The sequence below is a fragment of the Sminthopsis crassicaudata genome, chromosome 3, assembly GCF_048593235.1.
Source record: "Sminthopsis crassicaudata isolate SCR6 chromosome 3, ASM4859323v1, whole genome shotgun sequence".
Taxonomy (NCBI): domain Eukaryota; kingdom Metazoa; phylum Chordata; class Mammalia; order Dasyuromorphia; family Dasyuridae; genus Sminthopsis; species Sminthopsis crassicaudata.
In genome coordinates this window covers 29835277-29858174 of record NC_133619.1, presented here as the reverse complement: position 1 = coordinate 29858174, position 22898 = coordinate 29835277, and the positions used below count along the sequence as shown (strand labels likewise).

The 22898-nt window shown below is 38.4% G+C and overlaps 1 protein-coding gene across 1 annotated transcript in view; it reads right to left on the bottom strand.

The window, feature by feature from the left end:
* Nucleotides 1–22898, bottom strand: part of FNDC3B (fibronectin type III domain containing 3B) — a 370100-nt gene that overhangs the window by 111135 nt on the left and 236067 nt on the right.

The window sequence follows — 22898 nt, the reverse complement described above, 5'->3', positions numbered from 1 at the left end:
GCCTAGCACGATACCTGCACATGGTACACAATTAGTGAATGCTGGGTAATTGATCAAGTTTCTCTTAGAAAGAATGAAGTGATAAAGCAATGCCTATTTTCATCCCTTGAAAGACTGTTCTTCAGACCATCCTTTTAGAGAAAAGGGTCAAAAGCAAGAAGGATGAAAGACTAAAAAGAGTTATGAGACAGAGCACAAAAACAGCTCATGACATTCAAGAAAGTGATTACAGAAGGATGTAAGCCTTTGAAGAGCAAAGCCAGTTTTATTTTTGTCTTTGTATACCTAGCAGCCAAGAAATAAATGCTGATTGGTTAATAAATGAGGTTGGCTGGTAGAATGATAGGGACTGGACTCAAAAGCATTTAAGATACCATGCTCAAAAAGTCTGGCAGTGAAAATTAGTCAAGTGATGTGGCAGTAACCTGGAAGAATTAGCAAGAATGAGAGCCATTTTCAAAGGGAGTAGATAAATTACTAATAATGATAATAACAACAATTAACAGTGACAATGATGATAGTAAAAGACAAGTCCCAGGATGGAGGTTGGTTCAGGAATAATTTCAATGTACACACTAAGAGCTTTGCAAAACTAGCATGAGTTAAAAAATTGGTAAAAGAAAGGCAATGCTTTTAAAAGGAAATTGTGCCACAAAAAGCGCTTTATGTCCAAGAGACTGTAAACATAAAAGCAGGGAGTGAATTGGGGGTAGTGATAGAAATGCAAAGGAAAGAAAACAGAATTTAGGGTTGGAAAACAAACAAAAACCCAATAAACTCAGAGTTGCAAGCAAATAGGATGCTATTGTTTCTGAATTCTTAGAAAAGAAGAATGACCTTTATATTGAAAATAACAGAGCAAAACTTGCTAATAGAGTTAATACCCAAGATTACTAAGGAGATAGGAGATGAGCATATGGTAGACCTGATGAATTCCATATATGGAGCCAAACGCACTGGATCCTGTAGGCCTAAAAACCCCAAATTAAAGCTAGCTGCGTCATGGCTGAGCTAGTCGCTGTCAGTGATAGTTGAAAACTTGTTACAACCCAGAAGAGTGTCATGTGATTGGAAAGGGGCAAATGTCCTAATTTAAAAAAACAAAAAACAAAAAAACCCAGACCAACCATGGAGTTATTCAACTACAGATACTATAGATCAGTGAGCTGACCTTGGATTTCTGAGAATTCTCAAGGAGGGGTCATTAAGAGATGGCTAGGGCCTGTTTATTGGGCGAAATAGGTGACACAAAGAACTGAGTCATGTCAGCTTAAACTTTTTTTGGACTTATTAATAAACAATGAGCAGAGAGGGAAATACTGTGGATGCAGTTCATCCAGGTTTTTGATAAATCATCCCAGTAGTCCTCTTGTAGAAAAGATGAAGGCAGAGAGAAGTTCCAGAGGAACAGGTGATGCTTAGAAAGAAGGCAAGATTCAAGGGACATGATAAGTGTGCTTAAAAACCTTAAAGGATGTTGGGGGAAAGGGAGGAAATCTTAGAGACATGTTGCAGAAATGATGAAAGGACAGTCAAGAGAGATCAAAGTAGGCACCATGGCAGAAAAAGCTTGCCAATAATCAGGACTGTCCATAAGTGGAAGGCGCTATTTTGAAAGGGAAGCAGATGATTTGTCTTCCTTGGAAGCCTTTTCTTGGTTATAGTCCCTTCCTTCTATTTATTATTTTCTATTTAGCCCCTACAAATATTGTTTTGCATATAATTGTTTGCTTACAGTCCTTCATTAGATTGTAAATTCCTTGAAAGAAGGGACTTTCTTTTGTTAATTCTGCAAATCCAGTCCTTAGGAAAAAGCCTAAAACAGAAACTTATTAGATATTTACTGATTATGTTACAGAAGGAATTCCTTTTGTTTTGGGATTTGACAACATGATTATTGAGGTCACTTCCAATGTCCAGGTTCTATGACTTTATTATTAGTGTTACATTTCACATACTCTTTAAAAAATATATGTAAATGTTAACAGTTTCAAAAATAATCCTCCTTTTTGTCCTTAACTGAATATAGAAATACTCATATTTATTGATGTTAGTTAAGTCCATGATAAAAAAAAAAATAGAAAAGCAAAAATACTTGGGAAAACCTAAATTTAAATCCAGTCTGAGACACTTACTTATTTAGGTGACACTGGGCAAATCATTTAATCTCTGTCTCAGTTTCTTCATCTTTAAAATTATAAGAATAACTTTTACCTCTCAGGTTTATTGTGAAGATGAAATGAAATATTTGTAGCACACTTTACAAACTCAGTTCTAATACATGTCATTTTTTATTATTATCACTATTATTTCAGCACACTGGAAGACAAGGAGGAATATTAGATATCCAGTACTCATGTGCTCTGAGTGTTCATCTTTATCAAGTCTTCTTAAATGTCTTCCCACTCGTGACTCCTTTTTGCCCAAGAAATTTGTACACGATCCAGGGTATATAGATATATAAAAAGTATATACTGATTTTTTCTTGCACAGCATGACAAATATGGAAATATGTTTGGATAATTGCACATGTTTAACCTACATTAGTTTGCTTGCTATCTTAAGGAGGTGGGAAGGAAGAAGGGAGGGAGAAAAAATTTGGAAACCAAAGTTTTGCAGGGGTGAATGATGAAGACTATCTTTGAATGTATTTGGAATAATAAAACACTCTAAAAGGCATCAAAACCCCACCAGGTACACAAATCAAACATTTATTCACGACTATCTCATTTAGTTATGAAACCTCCTATGGGATCTTAAATGAGTTTAAGAAGCTGGGACCTATATAGTTTGACATATAAAAGAAGGCCAAACCCATTGCACAGATTTAATGTGAATCAATGAGAATGAAGAAATGTTCCAGGCAGATTATATGTTACTTAAAGGTAGGTATGATTTGACTTTTGTTTTGATAATCCAAACTCCAGACAAATAGCAAATGCTCAGTAAATGCTCCCCTTTTTCTTTCCATTGATTACTTTGCTAGAAGTGCTAACACAAGACTACAACGTTCAATAGAAAACTTGGAAGCAGATATAATGCTGACTGACTGAGTAGAACACCTTAGATTTCTAATAATCCATCAAGTTAAGAGTGATTGAACACAGAAATCTTTCTCCACACTAGAAAGATCATTGGATTTGAGATAGGAAGTGGAGATCAAAGCATGCCTTTGATACTCACAAAGTATATGACCTAATCCCGTATTTTCTCTCTGTTTATCAATTTCCTCATTGTAAAAATGAGATAGTGTGGGTGGTATCAAGGTCCTTCTAGCCCCAAAATCCTCCTTGGCGAAGAAGTGGCCAACTAGGGATGAGGGAAATGAGTCACATGCAATGTTCAGTGTGCGAATGTACTCTGTTGGACTGTGAAGGGAAGATGCTATTAGAGAAGGAGGAGATAGTATTACTGGGAAATGACAGAATGACAGTGATGTTTTAAAAAGTATCATTAAAGCTGTTGTTTTTACTTTTTTTTTTAAAAAAAGGAATCAATCTGGTGGCAGCTGCATATAAAATGTTCCTCAAAAGCTAATGCATCAACATGAATATGTTGTCTTCCTAACATGATCTGAATAACTAAGTTAATTCAATTCACCACGCATTTCTCCTTTATAAAACACTGACATGTGTCTGAGAATGACCTGGACATGACTCATCCCACTCACAAAATCCCACCATGGCCCAGCTGCACCTCAAATGGAGGTTATGAAGCTTGGCTTAAGTTTTCCATGAAATAAAGCTAGTCACAAACATGCAGACACGGGCTCCAAAGAAGGGGGTTTGGAGGTGGGGAGAAAAAAAACAGGAACAGAACGTAATTCTTTAAGAAAATTAAACATTTTTAAAGGCAACAGTCTCAGGGTTGGTACAGAGATTCCTTATTTTGATATAGAGGTACTTTACATGATTTTTCTTTTCTCCTATTTTGAAAGGTAATTGGAGCTGGCTGCATTTTTTAAAATTTGATGCCTTTTATTTTAATGCCATATTTATATATGATGCTTTCCATTCTCTGTAAGTCTTTTTATTGAAATCTTTAATTTTTCAATCATCTTAATTTCAGAAGAAATTCCTCTCCCTTTTCTGTCCAGTGAGCTGCCTCATGTAATAATGAATGAAAACTGAAGGGGAAAAATACCAACCCCCAATTCAGCCAAAGTAATCAACAAATCAGGTGAATATGACAGTACACTATCACCATGCTTCATATCCACACTTCTTTACTTCTGAAAGTAGGAGAGATAACAGCATTTTCACAACCTTTCTCTGGGACCATGATTGGTCTTTTTTTTTTCCTGAGGCTGGGGTTAAGTGACTTGCCCAGGGTCCCACAGCTAGGAAGTGCTAAGTGTCTGAGACCAGATTTGAACTCGGGTCCTCGTGAATTCAAGGCTGGTGCTCTATCCACTGTGCCACCTAGCTGCCCCATGATTGGTCATTATAATTACATAGTGTTGTTTAATTTTAATGATCTTTCCATTTAAGTTGTTGTAATTGTGATGTATGCTATATTAACTTCCTGGTTCTGTTTATATTACTTTATCAGTTCCCATGAGTCTTTTATTACTTCTCTGAATTTTTCATATGGCTTCTTCTTACAGTATAGGGATATTTAGGATTACAAGGTGAGAACTCAGGTTGTCTAAACAATTCTCTAGCTCAGAATTCACACCTTTGGTTCGGGCCTTTAAAGGGAGTTTACACCTTTGGAATTCTGAGGGAGAGTTTACATGTTTAAAGGAGTTTGCACCTTTAATAGGAGCAAGTTCATTGGCTGTAGGAGTTCTCACAAGCCCCGTTGAGTTCTCACTACAATCTCTTCGAGAATAAAAGAGGGCAGCATTGGGTCTGGAGAGTAGTAGAGTCTGGCTGGGAGATTGAGTTGAGATGGCCGTCTGGAAGGATAACTTAGAGACGACCAGACCTTTACATTCATGTGCCACCATTTTTGGAGGCAACACCTACTGATGGGCAGTACTTACTATATGTTCAATTCTTTTCTTAATTTTATTATTATTTTTAACATTCTTTGGTTTTTAAATTTAAGTTATTTTAAACTTAAGTTACTTTAAATTTAAGTTAATTAAGTTTTCTTCCTCACATCCACTGAGAAAGCAAATAAAATCATAAAATTTATGTGAGTGAAATTATGTAAGACATTTCCATATTAGCCATTATTTTTAAAAACAAAAGAAAAAAGAATAAAGCAAGGAAATTGTACTGTAGTTTTCACTAATTATCACTAATCTCTCTAAAAGTGGACAGAATTTTGTCATCATGAGTCCTCTGGAATTATCTTGGATCACTGTAATGATCTGAGTATCCAAGTCTTTCACAGGGGATCATTATTATAATACTGCTTTTACTGTGCATGATGACCTCCCAGTTCTCATTTATTTGCATCACTTTATTGCTAGGCCTATTATTTTTTTCCCTCTGAAACCACTTTTCTTGTTATTCCCCACAACACGATAACACAATCATGATACAACACGCTCAGCCATTCTCCAATTGATGACCATTCTCTCAGTTTCCAATTCTTTACCACCACAAAAAGATTTGCCATAAATGACTTTGATCTCTTTGGGATACAGATCTAGTAGTGATATTGGGGAGGGAAGATGGTCAAAAGTATACACAGGGTCTTTCTTCTGGTCTTCTTGAGTTGTCCCAGGAGAGGCCCTGTTCTGCCCCAAGTCTTATTTTCACTGGTCTATGTGCACCTTGAGGAGCAATTTTGTTTTGTTTGAGGAGAAAATCTGGAGAGCTTTGATTATTTTTCCATCTTCCCAGAGTCCTCCTCTTCTTCATATTTGACATGGACTAATTAACGGTCCAAATGAGCTGTACTATTGGGAAAATTTAATGAACAGTGATCCAACTCCCTTATCATTTTTTAGAAAACAAACATGCTTCATCCACTTGGTTTTTCATATGTGAATGGTCAGGCTAATCTCTTTGGAATAATTGTGATATTACTAAGAAAGCCTATAGCATTTGAGGGCTTGATGTCTGTATGGTATTATCTGCAAATAACAGAATTTGAAGGTTTTCACTATTTATATGGAAATAAATAGCTAGGAGGATCTTATTATGTGCCAACAATCTAGGATATAAAGAGAAACAAAAGCAACAATAAAAACCCTCCCTTAAAATAGTTCTCCAGGCAGAACAAAGCACGCATTATACAGTGGGAGGGTTTTCCAGCACTCTAGTGACAGCAGATTGGCTCCATTGGTATCATACCAGATAGAGCATTTGTAAATTAATTAGTATTTGATTCATCTCAGCATCAGCTATGTCCATTTTGAAAGAGCTAGTCATACATGTGGGTTGAGGCTATGTGAAACCCTGTTCTCTAAGACAGATCTGAGTTCAAAGCTTATCCCTGACTTATATTAACTATATTACCTTGGGCCATTAACTTAGCCCTGAGACTATAAATATATTGTAGAGAAGGTGCCATTCTACACAGTGAAAGTGTGGAACCTGATATCTCTAATAAGAGAGAGAGAGAGAGAGAGAGAGAGAGAGAGAGAGAGAGAGAGAGAGAGAGAGAGTGTGTGTGTGTGTGTGTGTGTATACAGAAAGAGACAGACAAAATAGAAGCTAATTAGGTGCCACAGTAGATAGAGAGCTGGGCCTGGAGTTGAGACCCGAGTTCAAATTCATCCCTAATCACTAACTCCATGATGCAGGGCAAATCACTTAAACTCTGTTTGTCTCTTTTCTTCATCTGTAAAATGGGAATAAAAATAGTCATTGTCTCTTAGGTTAAAAGAATTATATGAGATAACATTTTGGGGGTACTTACTTAGTACAGTCCTGAGCTAAATCTTTAAGTTCTTTGTTTTAATAATAAAAGCTACTTCAACATCTAGCCTCCAATGGGGAAGATAGTCCATTTCTAACAAAGAGAAGATTGGAACAAATATGAGGCTCCATCAGAAGAGGACTATGGGATAGTAACTCTAAATCCCCAAGGGTATTGAAGGTGATTTAGAACACCTTTGGTTTACAGTAGATGGTCCAGAGAAACTATCTGATGTCACAGACTAATAAGATTCAGAGTAGATTTGAACCTGCCTCCTCTCATTCCATGAGTAGTATTCCTTTCACTAAGCCATGCTTCTCTCCCCAACCCCTTACCAGCAACCCCAGAAAAAAATTTAAAAAATGAGATGAGATAAATCCCTGAGAGTTTTCATGCCTTCTTCCAAATGGTTTCAAATGATGAAAATCCATAAGCTTATGAAAGTCACTCCCCTATCCCCATCCCTGCAAAGCCAGCTTTGTAGAAAAGGAAGTTATCCACCTTGATCCTTGCTGGCTGCCCAGAATTCATATCTACTGTTTGGAAGGCCCTTTGTTCCCAGGGGATGACATCAGCCTGGCTTCTCTGGTGAACCTCCTATCTCCTTCTCAAGCACAGCTTTTACATTTGCAGAAAGGCTAGTCATAACATTGCATGCTTTGTTACGGGTTTTCAAGGGAGGAGATGGGTTAGCTGTGCTTCCACAAATTTATTATCTGAAGCCATACATTTCCTGTAAACTCGGTACTTTGCAAAATACTGAAGCAGGCAAAAATGAGACAAGAGAAAGTGGAAAAAATTCTTAAGTAAGGTCGACAAAAAAAAAAGCTACAATATGTTAAAAAAATTTAAGAAAACAAGCGTCTCAAAAAAAAGAGGCAAATACTTTTACAAACAGAGGTTGTGTACTCAATGACATAAAAGAAAATGTTAAAGAGATACCAAAAGTGAGGACTATGGGGCAAGTTCCACACTATGGAACTGTGATGTCATTGGTGTAGGAAGATGTGAGTAAAAATCTCCCTCTATGATTATAATTTGGCACCTGTAATGTCTAGGAAGTTGTTCGGTCCCCAGAATGGCTTAAGTGATTGGCCCTAAGCTTATATAGATACTTATATGTCACAGCATGGATATGACCCCAAGCTTTCCTGGTCAATGTGCTAGCCATGATGCTGTGCTGCACAAAAGGTACCATGAGAAAACTATTCAATTGATCAATACGCATTCATTAAATATCCACCATGTGCCAAGCTCCATGTGCTCAAATGCTGAACATGCAGATAGCAAAATCAAACTGTCCTTGTTGTCAAGGGGATGGCATTCTAATACGTTCCATTAGAGAGATAATATATACAGTCATACAAAGTACATTCCCACAAACTGGCTGGTGTGAGGAGAGTCTTTAAAAATGGCAAAGAATCATAGAATGGAAGATAGCTTAGAAGTCAGAGGGTCACAGGATTTTTAAAAGGATCATTGGCCTAGAACTGGAAGAGACTTGAGGAAACCTCTAGTCCAGCTCCTTCATTTTACAAATGGGGAAACTGAGGCCCCAAAAAGCACCAGGTAGATAGATGAATCAAATATTTCACAAGAATGCATGATTGATTATAACTAAGAGTGTCTACTAAATAACTAGTACTAATAGCAAATAGTATCCCTTCCACAAGTTAAGGTATTTAATGGCAGAGCCCAAAGAAATGGGACCAAGTAAAGTTTGACAGTGGAAATGTCCCAAATGAAAACAGTCCTATTATATTTTGGACATTTTAGCCTATTGCAAAAGGTCAACCATGTTTTAGTACAACAATGTCTAACTTTTTTTTTAAACTTTAAAGTGAGTTTTTCTTTCAACACATGGAAATTTGGTGAGGAAAATCTCTCTACTGAGGCAGAGATTAGGGATGCAATATGAACTGAGACAAAAAAAAAGTGAACAATACAGGAATGTTTTGTTTGATATGTATATTTCTTAAAATATACATTTTTTCTCAAACCCCACCCATCCAACCAATAAGAGGTGAGTAGCAAGAAGAGAATGTCTGTTTCTTAAAGGAAGTTTTTAAAAATCTGCTTGAAAATGGAGTGATAAAAGACTCAACATTTCAAACTAAATAGCATTCCATAAACCTGCAGGAAAGATATTGTAAAATGGAAGTTTTGGAGTGATCACATAGAGAATGGAGAGGACCTCTGGGATGGGTAAAGGAAGATCTGGTTGCTAGGAAGATTCTGCAGCCTTCAAAAAAGCAAGTAAAGAAGAATGGAACACCGCAGGTAAAACATAGCCCTGGATACAAAGGCCCTCTCATGAGTGTAAGCCAGTAGGATGGGCTTTCTCTTCTCACATCCCTTTATAACTCCAGCTACAAGGTGGCAGAGAAACCGTCCTCTCCTTTCATGAGAACACATGTGAATCATACTGTAAGCACTTATAATAACTCATCTGTAGAAAAAGGGAGCAGGAAGGAAAAAATCTAAAAAAAGAAAATATGAAACAGAGCCATGTCTAGAACATTAATAAAAATGGAGGTCCTGGGAGATCTGGACCAAAGATCAGCTCTTCTCCAATAAGGAATTTTTCTGTTGACTCCACAAAGGGAGATCACATTATGTATGGAACTAGACAAGAGATGACATAGGTCTTTTTTTTTTCCTCTCTAAAGAACATCCAATTAAATAGGGACAGTAAACCCACAGAAATGGGTCAAATAGAAGATCAACATGCTTGTTTGGCAGACAAGAATTGCCCGAGCCCTCTTCTGTCATCTATGTTTCTGGGCGTGTTAGCTGCTACCTCAGCCCTAATGTGGGCCAGATATAGCGTGTATATTTTGGGAGAAACTTCCGACTCCATGATTATTGACCAAAAACCACTACCCTCCCTGGGTGGGTAACAGCAAAGCAGACAGTTAAACACAGGATATCAAGCTTTACAAAGGTAATGAAAGATTGTGTTCTACTTTCTGCATTGCGGTTCTAGAAATGTTCTTATGAGGTCCTGATGTTAAAGACTTGGGCATCATGGCCAATGTTTTACAGCCAATAGTAAGGATGATGGCTCCCATTTCCATAAGGTTTCCAGGTGGGCAAAGAACTTATTTCCCCACACTTCATGACAAACAAAAACATCACATCAGTATCTGGTACCCAGGGTGGGGATAGAAAGTAGGGAGGTCACTGTGAAGGAGGAGGAAAATACAATAATGATGAAGATGATAATAGTAATAGCTAAGGCAGGCACTGTGCTAAGAATTTTATAATAATTATCTCATTTGAAAAGGGGCCCAGTTTTTTCACTACCATCAGCAACAACTGGGAACTAAGTATATGTGTTTATATGTGTCTATTTAGATAGATACACACACACACACACACACACACACACACACACACACATATATATATATATATACAGTTTTATATAACTGCTTATATATATACATATGTGTGTGTGTATATATATACAACACACATAGCTACACCACATACATATGTACGTGTATATTTATGCATATATTGGCGTATGTGTATACAATTTATATACAATATACACACATGCATGCATCTGTGTAAATAAAACATCTGTATTTAATTGATATATTATATACATATTCAGTGCTGAGCCTCGAGTTGGGAAGGGCTGAGTTCCAATTCATCCTCAGACATATATAAGTTGTATGACCCTCACTGAGTCACTCAGATATAAAATGGAAATAAAATCTATCTGTCAGTGTCGTGAGGATCAAATGAGATAATATGTATAAAATACTCAGAACAGCAGCTAACACAAAGTAGTCAATAAAGCCAGCCTACTTTCCTTCTGTCCTTTCTCCCTTCCTTCCTTTTTTTCTTCTTCCTTTCCTTTTCCCTTACTCCTTACCTTCCTTCTAGAAAACACACAAATACAAGGTCTCTCAGAAGTCTCAGTGTAGTGTCTCACACTAACCAATGACAGTTAACATTAATCCCACCTTCAGAGAACTAGTGTCCCCATTGCCTGACACGTGGCAGAGCTGCGGTCAACAGATAAATCCCAATCATTTCAAAGGGGAAAATATCACATCAAACCTCGTGGTTTTAGACAAAACATAACAGACCTTTTCTTCAAATGATTTACTATAAAAGGAAGTAGGGGGAGACACATAATTTTGACATGGACCCCAGTTTTAAAAGTGTGGGGGGGAAGCTTTACAACAATAATCAAATCCATGAAGTGCATTGGGAAAGTGTAGTTACCCAAAGAAACCCTCATGAAACACAGAGATCCAAATGTAAACTGTCATTAAATTTAAAGCACGGGCCTGGGAATTCAGGTGTTCTAGGCAAGATTCTCCCAAGACTTGCTTTCACATCCTACCTCTGACATCTATGACTGTGAGACTCTGAGACCTCAAGAGGTCCCAGGAAATTCTCTAGGAAAAAAAGGAAGTTCCATAAAATCACAGGCTCTATCCTCCTCTGGAGGGGAAAAAAAAAAAAAAGGTAAAATTTAAGTGAGTAAGACTATAGGAAACATTTGGTTCCGCTTTGAGTCAATAATTTCCTCTTAGCTTCATCAGGATTTTTTTCGCCACTTTTCTCAAGCTTCCCAAGAAACATTTTCTTCTTCTTTTTTTTTTCTTTCTTTCTTTTTTTTTTTTTTTTTTTTTTTGTTTACGATCACAAAAATTCAGCACCATCTGCCCCAAACCACGATTGAGAAATAGGTCTGCTTGCCAAGTGCATGGAGCTAAGAAATTGATTGAAACAAAGACTCATCTGGAATTGGGACAGTGGAGAGTTTGGCCAATAGGCCCATTTTGAGCAAAATTCTGGTTTTTTTTTTTTGTTTTTTTTTTTAGGCCAGTGAACTGTTTGGTGGAACTATGAGGCCCCTTACCTGCTTTTCCCCTACTTGACTCTCTCCTTCAATCACAAGAAGAGAGACATCCAAAGAGACTACAATTCGCCTAAAAGGAGCCTGGGGTTGTTTTCAAAGGAAGCTCTCTATGGGAAAGGTGGATGCCCAGTCTGCCTGTCTCATTCTATTCCTGCTGTGAAATTAAATTATACGGAACTTAAATTAAGCAATTTCCTGAGCAAAATGAAGGAATCTCATAAGCTATGGCAGCTGGTATCTCTGGTGCCCAAATAAACTGTCTTTATGTTTTTGGAACATGAAAGCTGGAGAAAAAAAAATACATTTAGCACACATTTTGGCATGGAAGATTGTATGAGCACTGGATCTGGTGTCTGGGCTTGTTGCTTCAAACCGATTGTGCCCGTTAGGACTTATCCAACCAAGTCACTGAATCTCTCTGTGCCCCAGTTAACTCATCTGAAAATGCAAGATTGGGCTTAAATGGCCTTAAAACTCTCTTCCACATGTGAGTCTACAAACCTACAAATCTGGTTTTCCACAAGAGGACTGTGATGTCCACAATCCATTTATAAACAGAATGAGGATGTGTATAATACTCTGCCATGTTGGAGGACATGGATTCTGACAAGGATTCCAAGCTCACTTGTTGAGTGACTGACTTTGCACTTGGCTAATGCTTGCCACAATCAGTGTGACTGCTCTGAAGTGGGCCAGCTCCTGGTAGAGGGATCACTGATGTCCAAACCTACAAGGAACATATGTTGTTTTTTTCCCTGAATTTCTGGAATAAACCTATGATTTCATTGTTATAAGGAATTTTCAGGGAGGAAATTTTCCCACCAATTCCCATCTGTATCTATTTCATAACCTATAACCAGAGGGAATGTCTCCAACATTGGGATGTTAAATGAATTGTCCCTAGTTCATTGTCAGGAAGACTCATCTTCCAAATTCAAAGCCAGCCTCAGACACTTTCTCACCGGGGAACTATGGGCAAGTCATTTAACCCTATTTGCCTTGGTTTTCTCATCTGTAAAATGAGCTGGAGAAGGAAATGGCAAGCCAATCCAGCATCTTTGCCAAGAAAAACCCAAATGGGTCACAAAGAATTCGACATAATTGAAATAATCAAACAACAACAAATAATCAATAAAGGGTCAACCTAAACAGAAGAGCCAGTCAAGAAGAAGAGAGAGAAGCGATCATGTGCATAAGAGAAGCAAAGATGGGGGAGTCAAGAAAAAAAGTAGAGGGAACATACATAATCACAATAACATGCTTATATATGGCGCTTTATAATTTACAAAGCATTTCCCACTTCACAGCCACCCCACAAGTCATGCATAAAACATTTAACTATCCCACTTACATTTGGGGAAATTAAGGCTCAGAACCCTGTTTCTAATCATTACCACAGAGACAGTAAAAATGAGGGAAAAGGTTCTGGGCTCAGAGGCAAGGAAATAAGCTTATGGTTACTTGTCATGGGATGATAGGCAAGTCATCACCAGGAACCTCAGTTTCTTCATCTGGACTTACCTCCCAGGGTTGTTGTGAGGATTGAGTGAGACAAAAATTGTAAAACAAGCAATATCTGGCACATAAAAAATGCCATATGAATGTTGCTGTGCTGGTTACTACTACTACTACTACTACTACTACTACTACTACTATTGTTACTATTACTACTATTACTTCTATTACTATTGTTACTATTACTCCTACTATTATTATTGTTATTACTACTACTACTACTTCTATTACTATTGTTACTATTATTGCTACTACTACTACTACTATTACTACCACTATTATTACTACTATACTATTACTCCTCCTCCTCCTCCTCCTATTACTTTGACCTAGTATCTAACGAAGTTATAGTGTCTGCAGTTTCTCTACTTCTCTCATCTATATTTATGTCTATAGCTATGTAAGAAAATACACATATGTAAAATATCATTAGCAGTACTACTGCTATTACCATCAAATCACCAAAACAGAGTACTCAATTTGAAGCTCAAAACATGAGAGATAACTTACTTTTCCTGATAATGGGATGGGAAATTGGGGTGAAAGTGGGGGGGGGGAAGGTCTGCCCACTAATGGTTTCATTGATGTTGTTGATGATGGAGGCATGAACTCATCAGCAAGGGGTCAGATAGGACCAACCATATTATTACATGGCCATATTTAAAAAGTATAATAAAACTCATGAAAATCTGCTTATCCACCCAGGAAAACAATCAGAAAGCATTCTAAATGAACCTCAAGGGAAACCTAAATTTGGTGAGAATTTAAACAATTCTGAGGCCAAAAGTAACATACTTCTTGGCAAGAAATTCAAGAAAGGCAACAAGTGAATTCCAACAAAAAGGCCAAAGAGAGTGTAACTCTACAACAAAGCCTTTATCAAGGACATTATCCCCCACATGAAGATGATTTGTTGGCTCTGGTGTCCAGGACCTGCCAAATGGAACACTTAGGACCGAAGATAATGTTTTCCACAACTTCCATGCTGAAATTATTTTGAAAAATCAGGACCTATAGTCAGACCATGGTACCTCCAAAGGTAGAGGTCATTGAACTATTGTACCTAAGAAGTATTTTCTTTCATTTCCTGTTTCATGCAGAGGATTTGGTATGCCTTAATGGGTTATTCCCACAATGTCCTTCTTAGCTCAAATTTAAGAGTGTGTGTATGGGGAGAGTTGGATTGGGGGGGGGGGGAGTTTATACCATAAGAAACTCACTAACTATCTTTATCTACTCCCGTGATCACAGATTCTATGCAGACCCCAAAATCTGGAGATTTCAGGGGGGAATCATGAATGTGGATAGAAAAAAAAAATCTGTATTATCACTAATCTCTAATTGAAATGTAGCACTGCCTTCAATAATTAATTTTAAACAATTTATTTTTTATATCAGTATGTTGAGAAGGCTATAAACATCCTGAGAAGGCTTTCCCATTCTGCCAAAGAAGTAACAGCACACAAGGGTTAAGGAGCTCTCTACCTCTTTCCTCGATGCTCTCAGCCCACAATGATCACTTCTGGTTAACTTCAGAACTGAACACAAGAATTATCCTGATCACATAGTAATTACTCTTCCACTTTCCTCCTCCCTGCCCATTTCAACCATTCTATTAAACTCTCCTTAAACCACCCATGAAAGAACAGAAAAATCCAGAAGGATCCAGGAGGAAGAATAAAGAAAGGATGCTGGTTACAGAAGATCTCAGTTAGACACTTTCTGAAAATAATCCTTTCCCCCTTTTCTACTGATGGGATCAAAGTATCCTTTTGAATTTACTCTTTTGCTATAACAGGATAAAACAGATATGAAATCCCAGCCACAGAATACCAAAGGGGCAGAATGGGATTTTTTTTTTTAAGGCAATAAAATTTGATTTCAACCAAGTGACTTGGTAGTCTTATATAATTCAATTTTTCAAATGAAATACTGATACTAAAAGGGATGGTAAGTAGTAAAGGAAAAGTATTATTTCAATAGGATTCCATCTACTTTCATTAATGTAATTTAAAATGTAAGCCATATTATAGTTGATAGATGGCAATTATCCCTAAGTCGATGCTTATTGGCTTACTGAGGTGACTCAATGGATAAGTGTAGTGAGTCAGGGATACCTGGGTTCAAACCTAGCCTCAAATGCTTCCTACTTTTGTGAACATAGGCAAATAACTTACCCTGATCTCAGTTTCCTCATCTGTAAAATGAACTGGAGAAGGAAATGGCAACCCACTCCAGTATCTTTGCCAAGAAATTCCTGTGGACAGTACTGGGTGTCCTATAATTCTCTGATTAATGAAGAGAGGGAAATGATTGAATGACTAAATAACACTAACAACAATGCTTACTACCCACCCTCCCAAATTAGCAAAAGCAAAATATAACTGAATTAGTTTAAAAATCAGTCTTGCCAAGCATAAAAACAAGGCAAATTCATGAGTTTTGACTAAATTTAATTGTTAGGTGTCATTTGTTCTAGGCACCATGAAAAGGGATAAAAGGATTTAAAAAAAGAAAAAGAAAAAAAAAAAAGGAAAGGCTTCTCAAAGACTTATGGGGTCTGACTGTCAAATATTATAACAATAGTTAGAATACTTGACTGACAAAGAATTTTACAATAGAAAATACTCTGGAGTTAAAACCTATGTCTGAATCTCTGGTTTATCAGTTATTTTTCTATGACTTTATATACTTCTCTTTCTTCCTAGCCACCCATCTACCAACAAGAATCTCAATCCTCCCTCTTCCCCCTTTTTTTTTCCCTTTGTTCCTTCCCAACCCGCCCTCAGTCTTTCTTTCCTTCTCTCTCTTTTTTTCTCTCCCTCCCTTTCCGACATTCTCTTTTCTTCTCTTCCACCTCAGAGAACAACTATTCCAAACCCCTCATTTTACAGATGGGGATTAGAAGAGATGACTTCCATCCAACTTTAAATTTATGATCCTATAAAAATAATTATCCTGAAAACATAACAGAAAAATGGACACAATATCCAATAACAGCAAGTCGAATTGAGAAAGTCAGAAAAAGTCATTCAGTTAGATTGAGGGCTGGTCAACACAATTTCCAGGCCCCTACCAAAGAGCCTGGTGGAAGGTCATGCGATTCTTGAAGCCTCATCGTCTGTCCCTTCCACCCCCACATCCCAGGGCCCTTCCACATCCATGAATATACAATTCAGGATGTTTGGAGACTGGAACGCCATGTATTCTGTAGCAGTTGCTTCCAAACCACATGTTCAAATATTTTTGCAGCTGACTGTGGCTTCAGTGGAAAGGCCTGCTGTTGTTCCCGAAGAATAGAGGCTATGTTGGAGCCTTGGCCGCAGCTGTCCAAGGTCCAGCACCACCTGAAAAACAAAGTAACTAATCCCGAGAGCACTGGCGTGACTCCCCAGATGGATGGCCCAAGCTGCTTCGTTGTGCGTGGGATCATCGTGCTTCGTTGTGCGTGGGATCATCGTGCAGGGGAGCCCGTAAGGAAAGCTACCAGATTTTGCTAAATTTCAGTTAAAACCACAGAAATATTAAGCCACAAAGCTAAGGATGCGAGGAGAAATTACCCCCTCAGGTGATTTAACTTTCTCCTTTGAATATAAGGTAATTTCTTAAAAGCTCTTTCTCAATGTAACTTTGCTCATGACTAACATGGCATGAAAATCTTGCCTCAGATGTTTGAGTCAGTGGACCAGTCAATAAGAGTTTATTAGGCATTTGTGAAATGCCAACTACTGTGCTAGGTGCTGGGGATATCAAGAAAATCAAAAGATGTTCATTGTTCTCAAGGAGCTCACAATTTGACCTCCTGTTAGAGGTCTGTCTCAAGGCTAAGTCCTATTTCTGAGCCTCAACTTCTTGTGAAGAGGAGAAAATATCTGGAGGCCTTTGAAGAGTCTTCTTGCTCTGAATCTACCATCAGTAAATCAGTCAATGAATAAGCATTTATAAAGTGCTCACAGTTTGCTGAGTCCTATCCTACCAAGTCAGAGAGGATTCTCTGGATATAACAAAAAAAGCAAAGAAAAAAGCCCTCTAAAGCATAAATTCTACTGGGGGAAACTATGCACAAGATAAAATACCAAGGTGGAAGGTAAGCTTAGAAGAGACAGCACTGCAGAATGATAAATGTGGAAATATATTTAGAAGAATTGCCCATGTTCAACCTATATTGGATTACATATTGCCTAGGAGAAGGGGGGAAAGAGGGAGAAAAGTTTGGAACACAAGGTTTTACAAAGGTGAAAGTTGAAAACTATCTTTGCATGTACTTTGAAAAATAAAAAGCTATTGTTATTTTGAGAGAGAGGGGGAAAGAAAGAGGGAGAGAGGGAGGGAGGGAGGGAGGGAGGGAGAGAGAGAGAGAGAGAGAGAGAGAGAGAGAGAGAGAGAGAGAGAGAGATGGCGCTAGTATTTTGGCGCTAGATGTGTGATGTGAAATCTTTAAAATCTTCTGTTTGAGTTAAACTTTGGGCAATTCTCTCTTTAGATAAGAAAAGAGTCTTTAGAAACACTTTTCTCCTCCCCTAAAAATTTAAAAAGATTACTATTTAAATGGAATCACTGACTCCTAATATCTTTGTGTCCCCAAGTCATTTTATCTCTGACTCCACTTGCTTATCAGTGAAATAGAGATATTGTTGCTTGCCCTTCATTATTGAAGGTCAATGATATCATGGAGAATGTCTTGACTTGAGGGTCAATTTACTTAAGTGAGGCAGGGATACACTGAGTAATCAGACTCACACTATCTTTTCAAGTCATAGACATCGGATGGCAAGATAAGAATCTAGACAGCTGGAAATGGCTTAGGATGCAACTAATGACCTTGGCTTCCTCCATCTCTGACTAAGGTCTAAGCACTCCAAAGTTTCAGCCACCTTCATGGCTACTGGACCAAATTGGTCACATCCACCTATTCTGCCAAGGAAAGTCTCTATGTGCTTGGGGTATACATCATTGACTCATTTGAGGTCCGTTGGCTAATCTCAATCTAGTATGGTCCATCTGCCAAGATATTTTACCAGAGTATGGCCAATGCTCATGATAAAGTCTCAGGAGCCACAGATGAGAAAGTAGCATGTAAACAGCAATGATACCTGAACTGCCTTGAAAAAAGCTTAGCAGACCAGCAGAGATGCTAGTCCTTCCAGAACAGTCCTCAAAATGGGGATAATAACACCATCTACTTCCAAGAGGTATTATGGGAATTAATGAGATAACATTTGTTAAATAATGTTAATTGTTAATTAATGAGATAGTAATTGTAAAGCATTTAGGACAGTGCTTAATTCACAATAGGCACTATATAAATATTAGCTAATAATATTATTGGGATAATAATAGGAACTACCTCCAAAGATTGTTGGGATAGTGCATTTGAACTCATGTCTTTGTGTTTTTTTTTTTTTTTTTTTTGTTTTTTTTCCTGAGGCTGGGGTTAGGTGACTTGCCCAGGGTCACACAGCTAGGAAGTGTTAAGTGTCTGAGATCACATCTGAACTCGGGTCCTCCTGAATTCAGGGCTGGTGCTCTATCCACTGCACCACCTAGCTGCCCCTGAACTCATGTCTTTGTAACTTCAGACCCAGTGCTTTATTTACTACGCCATCTAAGCCGTCTTGTTCTACAGATGAGCAAACTGAGGTTTGAATTCAAGGGATTTGTTCATGATCACAGAGTTTTAAAGTATCGGATGCCTAATATCCTATCTCTTAGACTAAATTTTTCCTCTATGGACAGTCAGAGAGCAAGATAACCAATGATGATAAGTCCAAGAAGCAAGAGTTGACCATCTATATCTTCAAGGATAACCTATGACTTGGGTTGGCTACCACTAAAGGAATGGGTGCAGCACATGGGATGATATTCCATAAAAGGAAAATGAAGGCTTTTAGCTACCTTTGACTGTCTGGTTGCCAGCATTCCATCTGTTCCCCAGCTGTGTTCCCTAATCTCTTTTAATAATGTTGGGTTACATGACTCCATGAGAATCTAGAGTTCATCCAAACTTCATTTTGTGTTTGCTGCCAGGATTGATTTTTTAAGACACTGGTCTCTAGTTAAAAGCTGGATAAAGAAAATTCGCTGGCAGGTGTTAATTTCCAACTAAGCCAGGCTGGGGGAAACCATTCACAAGTTTTGAAGGATGCTACATGTGTGTTGACAATTACCCATGCAGGTAGAAATGCTCAATTTCTAACTTTTTTTCAAGCTCTCTTAAGTCTGTCCACATTGGCTTTCTTTCAAGGGATGATGGGACTGGATGAGAGGGCCTCTAAGGTCCCTTCCCCATTCAGTCCATCATGGCAGGTGGGGTCACACAGTGGAAAAAAAGTCAGATATGGAGTCGAAGGACCTGAGGTTGAGTGCTAATGGACTTTTTGATTTTTGTCTTGGTCTCTCCTTTCCTTAGCTATAAAATGAAGAGGATTAGATAGGACGGCCCCTAAGATTTTTGTGTAGCTCTAAAACTGATTCCCATAAACAGAAGTGTAAAATTTAAGCATCCTCATTCATGCACATACTGTGTTCCCATTTAGAAACAATAGCGGCAATCAAGGCACAGTTTCATTATCTAGAGCTCATTCTAGAGCTCATTACAATACCAAGAACATAGATGCTTAATAAATGCTATTTGGCCAATGAAATCTTTGGAGGGGAATGGATGAATGAATGAATGAATGCAGGAATGAATGAATCAAGTGTGGAAGTGAGAAGGGGATTATAACCAGGATTTGTGACTTCCTTGATACAGGGAACTCCCAGATGAGGAAATTTCTCCTGTCAATGCAGGTTGGTAAGTTTTCCATTATTTATAGTCTCAGAGAATGATCTAGAGCAGAAGAGTCAAAACTTGAACTCCCTTCTCTGTGGCCTCAAGGACATGAATTACAAAATGGGCACTGGGTAAATTTTTACTCATTGAGGATTTGGGGAAAGCCAGTCATTTTTCATATTCATCCCTCTTCTAAGTGACTATACTGATGCCTTCAAAAATCTCTCTAATGATAATGTGGAGAAAACACTCATCCCTACCTACTCTACAAATCAAAGCTAAATCACTGTTGTTTTTAAGCAGGTTAGGAGCAGTATTATTAGAGCTTTCAGTTTTAAAACTTGCTTCAATTGGTCTGGTGTAATGGATGCAAATGTGATTTATGCAAATGCCATAATGAATAGCTAAAGCTTCTGGTAATTTTTTTTTTTTTTTCCTGAGAGCAAGTTACTGGAAGACAGGACTATGGTGTCACTATTCAGCACTTAATATGAAATTGATTCCAACCTATTGAAAAATCAATTGTGTGTGACATAGCAGGTGAGGGAGTGTCTGGTAGTAGAGGCTGAAGAATATAACTTATAAGGAAAGGATGTGGAAGTAAGGAAGAGAGGGAGGGAGGAAGGAAGGAAGAGAGAAAGGGAGGAAGGAAGGAAGAGAGAAAGGGAGGAAAGAAGGAAGGAAAGAAAGTAGGGAGGGATGAAGGAAGGAAGGAAGTGTGTGGTACGGAAATGGTGAAGGGTCACCATTTAATAAAAAAAGCTGGAGAGAGCTCTAGAGAAAAGCAAAGTTTATTGTACATTCTCGCGAGAAGGGCGTCCCACTCTTCAAGTAGACTATCGAAGAGAGGAAGCGCCTCCTGTGGGCAGGACAGCCCCTTTAATCCCTAACGCAAAACGCCCCCTCCCACCACTGACCCTCATCCTCATTGGCTGAGAGTCTTACATTCTAAACGGGAGATCTACCCATGAAATTGAACTTGACCAATAAGTACATAGTTGCCCATATTTGGATGAAATAGGGAGATGTCATAGGAGGGGAAGGCAATGCCCTTTGCTCGAACTTCAGAGTCCTTCAGGCCTACTCGAACTCTGAAGTAGATGAAGCCTTACTCGATTTTCACAACTGTCTTGAAAGATCTCACCTCATCTCATTCAGTAGGAAGGAAGGAAGGAAGGAAGGAAGGAAGGAAGGAAGGAAGGAAGGAAGGAAGGAAGGAAGGAAGGAAGGAAGGAAGGAAGGAAGGAAGGAAGGAAGGAAGGAAGGAAGGAAGGAAGGAAGGAAGGAAGGAAGGAAGGAAGGAAGGAAGGAAGGAAGGAAGGAAGGAAGGAAGGAAGGAAGGAAGGAAGGAAGGAAGGAAGGAAGGAAGGAAGGAAGGAAGGAAGGAAGGAAGGAAGGAAGGAAGGAAGGAAGGAAGGAAGGAAGGAAGGAAGGAAGGAAGGAAGGAAGGAAGGAAGGAAGGAAGGAAGGAAGGAAGGAAGGAAGGAAGGAAGGAAGGAAGGAAGGAAGGAAGGAAGGGAAGAAGGAAAGAAAGGAGGGAGGGAGAAAGGAAGGGAGGGAGGGAGGAAAGAAGGAAGGGAGGGAGGAAGGAAAAAAGGGAGGGAGGAAAGAAGGAAGGGAGGGAGAAAGGGAGGGAGGGAGAGAGGTAAGGAGGAAAGGGAGGAAAGAAATCTCATTGATCCTATTCCCTGTACCAAAGATTCACAGATACAACTGAAAGTCACTTTTTAAAACCTGGGGTATTTATTTTATCTGATTACTGGCTTTCCTGGCTTCATGAGTACCAGCTAAAATTCCTCCTTCAAAAGAAAGCCTTTCCCAATCTTGTTGAATGCTGAGGACTTTGCTCTCCAATTTATCCAGTCATAGCTTGTTTGGCCATAGATAATGTTCCCCATTAGATGGTAAGATCCAGAAGTGGGACTGTCTACTGCTTTTCTTTCTTTCATATAATTTAATACAATGCCTAGCACAAAAAATAGCTTTTCTTTCTTTCCATATAACGTAATACAATGCCAAAGCACAAAATGCTTAATAAATTCTTAGCAACCAACTGCTGTTTGGAGATGACCAGGACCACACATCTTTCAGCTCTAAAGTAAATAACAAATTTTGAGAACACTGTCATTTGCCATTTTAAATTGCAGCTATTGGGCCACAGGAAATTAACTCAAATCTGCCAGTTGGGTCTCTCTTCCCATTTTCCGTCCCATGCACTGAAGTGACTCAAAAAACTGTGGAGAGAACATCTGTAGCTGGCAAAGGAATAGGAAGACAGACAGAACACACCCTGATATCTCTGATAATGGGAATGTCTGAGAGAGGGTATAGCCTATCTAGTCATGAGGTCTCTGAAAAATCCTTAATATTTCTGAAATGGAATTTAAGAAAATTCCATATAAGCGTCTCAGCCACATGCTCTTGCTCACACAGGCCTTCAGTTTATTGTAAAAAACAGAATTTCTAAGGACAAAAAAGAATATATCTTAAATCTAATGTCCAGGATAACTTGCTGAGGACATTGCACTGACTGGGGTTAATACCTCATTCACCCTCATTAATCTACATGCACAAATGCAGACCCCATTTACCAAGGCTTCATTAACAGTGATGTTGCTTGGTGAGTAACATAAGAATAATAACTACTATCATTCAGGGTTCTAGAGTATGCAAAGCACTTGCTGCTTATCATCTCATTTGAGCCTCCAAAGGACAAGGGAGGTGGGCCTGACAGGTCACAGAATGATAGAATGAGAGCTTAAAGGGACTTAGAGACAAGTCTGGAGATATATCGACAAATAAGGAAACAGAATCAGAGAGCATTTCTCTAAGTGACTCCTTCAAAATTATCCAAGTGGTAAGTCACCGATCTGGGATCTGAACTCAGATCTCTTTGTTTACTGGGAG